This window comes from Myotis daubentonii, chromosome 2, assembly GCF_963259705.1.
Source record: "Myotis daubentonii chromosome 2, mMyoDau2.1, whole genome shotgun sequence".
Lineage (NCBI taxonomy): Eukaryota > Metazoa > Chordata > Mammalia > Chiroptera > Vespertilionidae > Myotis > Myotis daubentonii.
The window spans coordinates 71503638-71509637 of record NC_081841.1 but is presented as its reverse complement, the minus strand read 5'-3'; positions in this window follow the sequence as shown (position 1 = coordinate 71509637).

The window sequence follows — 6000 nt, the reverse complement described above, 5'->3', positions numbered from 1 at the left end:
TTGTTTCCAACCCTGTCTATACCTCTTTTTTTTTTAAGAGAGTATCTTTTTATTTTATTTTTTTTAATTTTTTAACTCTTTTTTAACGTTTTTATAGATTAAGTTATCACATATGGTTATTACATATGTGTCCTTAACTCCACATTACCCCCTAACCCCCACCCCCCTTCATGCCCTCACTGCCCTGTTGTCTGTGTCCATTGGTTAGGCCTATATGCTTGCATATAAGTCTTTTGGTTGATCTCTCCCCCTTACCCCCACCCTCCCCTACCTTTCCTCTGAGGTTTGACGGTCTGATCAATGCTTCTCTGTCTCTGGATCTGTTTCGGTTCACTTTGTTTGTTTCCAACCCTGTTTATACCTCTTAAACTTGCTTGTGTAATTGCATAATTTAATGAAATATTATTTAAGTCAACGAAATGTTAACGCAAAACAAGAGTTGAAAACTGTATTGGATGCTTTAGAAAGATTTTATAAAGGTGACTCACTAAGTGTCTTTTAAAAATAACTTTCTGCTCTAACCAGCTTCATCAATTAACCCCTTCAGATACTGCCCTGATTGCATTAGATTAAGGGGTTCCTGGTGTTACTTTAAACTAGACCAGAATTTAAATTTAGAGATGCAAACCACAGAGATCAAATGATTCATTTGGAAGGTAAGTCGTTTATAAACGTGGGAAAAACATTACCTGGTTGAACTGGGCAGTGACTTTGATTTTCTGATTTTTGTTATTTGTGCAGTCTTACCATTACTAGAATGGAAACGATGTTATAAGAGCATCAAGACCACACACTTGCCTCCAAGGCAGGCTGCGCCTGAATTCCTAAATAAATGAGAATCTCTGCATTGAAGTTTCCCTTTGATTCCTTTTACATTGGGATGAGAGTTTGGTGTGATAAGTTATATTGTAACATCGCGTTAACTAAAGCAGGCTGCAGGAATGTGGTTGTGAAGTAGGTTAAGTAATTAAACTGACCTGCTCTGATCCAGGACATATAACAGTGTGACACAGGAAACCTAACAGTGATTATGCTACTGCACAATTTGACCCAGTATTTCTGCCCAAATCCAGACCACTCATTAGATGAAATTGTCATAACCGGGCGGTCCATCAAACAGAGAGCAGCTCTGCAGAGGACCCCACGCGCAGGTGAACACGCCAGGGTGGTAAGGCACAGGGGAGAAGTATTTAGCATCGCCCAAGGGGAAAGCAGTCCTTTTTGATCACTGTGATGGGCTCTGCGTTTTAAGAAGCAGAAGGAAACTAAAAATGTGCTGCAGATAGTAAGAAATGTCCTGTTCAAAGGAAGAAACCTTCTAAAGTGGAACAAGAACACCATGAGACACACAGAAAAGGATCAAAACGCTTGGATGGTTCGAGGGAGAAAACTGGAACCAGATTGCTTAGCCACAGGCAGCCAGGGTCTGTGCTCACTCCTGAGTGAGGATGCATGGGAATCCTGGTCTCATTATCGCCACTTAAAGTTCATCATATGATTATACTTAGGTTAACCCAAAACTAAACTCTGTATGTTTTCATCTCATGGTGTGAATTCAGTCAAAATTAGAGTTCAAAGTTAAAAACCTGTGATTCAAGATTGAGCTGTAACCCTCAGCGACTGCAGGCAAAATTCTGGAGCTGATAGCATCTCTCTCAGATAAACTTTGTGATATGTATCAGGTACTATAAGTTCTTCACACCTATTCAACCGGTGACATTACCTGTAGAAATTTAGTGTACAAAAATGAAGAGTGCATAGACATTTACATACAAAAATTTAGGAACAATCCAAATTAACCACTTTAGAGAAATGGTTAAATTATGGTACAGTTATATGTTACCATTGGGACCAAAGAAGTAGCAAAATGGGCAGTGTGTGTGTGTGTGTGTGTGTGTGTGTGTGTGTGCGCGTGTGTGTGTGTGTGTGTGTGTGTGTGTACAGGGAGAATATTTGTTATTTGGAGAGTTGGGCACTGAGTTCTTATCAAGATAGAAAGTGTTCATTTGGGAGAGAAGTAGCAACTTATCAACCTAGTGTTATCCCATTTTACACACGAGAAACCTGAGGCACAGGAAGGTTAAGTAACTTGTCAAAGGACATTCAGCTCTACTAGGCAATAAAGCTAGAGGAATCAGAACCAAGAAGATCTGATACCAGAGTGAGGCTGTGGTCGGATATTACTTAGCTCTGTTCAGACCAGAGATTTCCAACCTTTTTCATCTCATGGCACATATAAACTAATCACTAAAATTCTGCAGCACACCAAGAAATATATCTTTTGGCCCTAGCTGGTCTAGCTCAGTGGATAGAGCGTTGGCCTGCGGACTGAAGGGTCCCAGGTTCAATTCTGGTCAAAAGTACATGCCTGGGTTTGGGCTCAATCCCCAGTAGGTGGCGTGCAGGAGGCAGCTGATCAATGATTCTCTTTCATCATTGATGTTTCTCTCTCTCCCTCTCCCTTCCTCTCTGAAATCAATAAAAATATATTTTAAATATATATGTAAATATATATATATATATATATATATATATATATATATATATATACACACACACACACACACACACACACACACACACACACACACACACTGAGTGGCCAGATTATTATGACCACCCCATCAGTACTTCATTGATACTTCCAAAAATACTGAATATTGAAAACTTCCTAAGCAAATACTCTCAAGGTTTTATTACTATTATTATTATTTGCATAACAAATTCACTTCATTGTACTGATGGGGTGGTCATAATAATCTGGCCGGTCATAATAATTTGGCCACTCAGTGTATATATTTTTGCCGATCTGACAAAAAAAAAATAGGTATAATTTTTATTCATTCATACTGGACAGCTATTGTTGTGCTGGCTGTTGTTAGTTTTTCATTTCACAATCTAAGGGAAAAGAGGTCAGTGCCCCTGACTAAATAGTCAGGTATTGCATGTTTTAAAAATTCTTGCAGCACAACAGCGTGCCTCAGCCCTCCAGTTGAAAAATGGCTGGTTTAGACAATGGACTGACTACCTGGAGCAAGAATCAGGTCTTAATCTATGCATTTCCAGTGCCTGGCATAGTGCCAGCAAAAATAAGCATCCATTGCGCTGAAGTTCAGAGACTGAACTATGGGTCAGACATCCCAGGTTTTTAAAAAATAACACCAGGTTTCTGCCTGACCTTAGGTGAGTGATTTACTTTTTCTGAATTTCAGATTATTTATCTGAAAAAAGAAGTGTGGGACAAAGCTATATAGCTCATAAAGTGGTTGCGAAGATTAATGATATAACACATTTAAAGGGCTTAGCCCAGCACCTGTATTTGGTAAATAATAAACAAGACTGCACAACGGGGAGTTATTTTTTATCTTTCTTTGCCTTTCAAAATTATTTTTAAAATGTTGCAAACATCTGAATGCCTTCCAAATCCTCTCCCAAGTATAGTGAAAATTTCATTTAAAGAAGATTTTTTTTTAATTCTGTTACTTACAAGTCAAAAATATATATCATTCAAAGAAGTTCAACTCCCCTAAACCTTATCAAAGAAGCCAGGCTATAATTTGGTAAAACTAGCAAAAGAACGTGGAAAAGAACTCACAAAATACAGGTTTTGTGAATGAATATAGGAGTGTATTAAGGTCAGCAATCCAGGGAAATCACTCAGATGGCTGACGGCAGGTCTCTCACCCACCAGATTTTTTTTTTTTCATAAACCTCCCTTTTCCTTCGGGTACTGCTCATAAGATGCTAGTTTCCAGAACTTGCTTTATCCTGACCTTCCATCAGAAAGTATTATTGAGTTCCAAGTTATGTCTGCTTGGAACTCAGCATAAATAGAAAAAATAGAAAATGTCACCAGCAAAATACAGTGTGGGAGGGCAGATAGATTATGAGAGGACCGAACCTCCCTCACCAAAAGCCGACAGTCGCTGCGTTCGTGGAGGGCAATGACGTGGGTGGGGAGCAAGGAGGAATGTTCATATTGTGTTTCCCACTTGTTTGCACTCTTGACCTTCTCAATTTAAAAAGTGTACTGATGTATTAATTGTATAAAAAAAGAAAAGTTCTGACGAATAGAACCATATGGTTAACTAAGAACAGTGGATGGAATAATAACAGCCCACATTTATCACTTGTTTACAAATGTCATGTGGCAGACACTGGGCCAAATGCTTTTCATGTATTTTTCTGTTCTCAAGAAGTGTGTGAGAGAGGTGAGAGATGCTATTCTGTGGGCTTTAAATACATCACCACATTTAATGTTCACAGCCACATTGTGAGATCACTATTATTAGTTCCTATTTCACAGGTAAAATAGAGTGATGAAGCCAGCTCTCCTAGTTAATAGCAGAACTGGGTACTCAACTAGGTTATCCGACCCCAGCCTCTACACTCGTAGCCACTACAACATAGAGAGGAAAGAAAATCTACACATCTGCTGGCCAAAGCAAATGCATTCCCTCCTCTACACTTGGAGAATACTGACTGCTTTATAAGCTTTTTAAAATTTTATCTTTATTGCTTTAAGTATTACAGATGTCCCCTTTTTTTCCCATTGTCCCCCTTCACCCCTCACCCACCCACCCCCACTCCCAAGCCCTTAACCACACTATTGTCTGTGTCCATGGGTTATGCATATGCATATAAATTCTTTGGTTACTCTTTACCCACCCACCCCCACCTTCCCTGCTTTATAAGCTTTAAACCTGACTAGAAAAAAAGAACCAGAAAAATTATAAGATAAAAGAGAGACATTTTTAACTTTTTGTGTATGTGCCTCTAAAATATAGAGAATGTGATGTTGTGTTCAGACAAATCCACCATTATGGTCTCTTTGATTCATTTTATGTGTAGCAATCATACTAAAAATAATGGATATTAAACTAATCCTGACAAAACAAGCTAATTCTTATTAGTGCACAGTTATCTCATTTTTCCTGGATTGAGATAGGTATAAACTATGATTAGCACATGAATCACTTTATTTTTAAGGAATAACATACATCTCAAAAAAGAGAGAGGAAAGCTATAAATATATTTGAATATCTCCAAACATTGAATGTGGTCATTTGAAGATGACTTTTTTATTATTAAATCTTTATTGTTCAGGTTATTACAGTTGTTCCTCTTTTTTCCCCCCATAGCTCCCCTCCACCTGGTTCCCACCCCACCCTCTGCCCATACCGCCCACCCCACTGTCCTCATCCATAGGTGTATGATTTTTGTCCAGCCTCTTCCTGCACCCGCCACTCCCCTTTCCCCCTGAGAATTATCAGTCCACTCCCTTTCTATGCCCCTGATTCTATTATATTCACCAGTTTATTCTGTTCATCAGACTTTTTATTCACTTGATTTTTAGATTCACTTGTTGATAGATATGTATTTGTTGTTCATAATTTGTATCTCTACCTTTTTCTTCTTCCTCCTCTTCTTAAAGGATACCTTTCAGCATTTCATATAATCCTGGTTTGGTGGTGATGAACTCCTTTAGCTTTTCCTTATCTGTGAAGCTCTTTATATGACCTTCAATTCTGAATGATAGCTTTTCTGGGTAAAGTAATCTTGGTTGTAGGTTCTTGCTATTCATCACTTTGAATATTTCTTGCCACTCCCTTCTGGCCTGCATAGTTTCTGTTGAGAAATCAGCTGACAATCTTATGGGTACTCCCTTGTAGGTAAATAACTGTTTTTCTCTTGCTGCTTTTAAGATTCTCTCTTTGACTTTTGCTGTTGGCATTTTAATTCTGATGTGTCTTGGTGTTGTCCTCTTTGGATTCCTTTTGTTTTGGGGTTCTCTATGCTTCCTGGACTTGTAAGTCTATTTCTTTCACCAATAATGTGTCATTATTTCTTCAAATAGGTTTTCAATATCTTGCTCTCATTCTTCTTCTGGCACCCCCATAATTCAGATGTTGGTACCCTTGAAGTTGTTCCAGAGGCTTCTTACACTATCTTCATATTTTTGGATTCTTTTTTCTTTTTGCTTTTCCAGTTGGGTGTTTT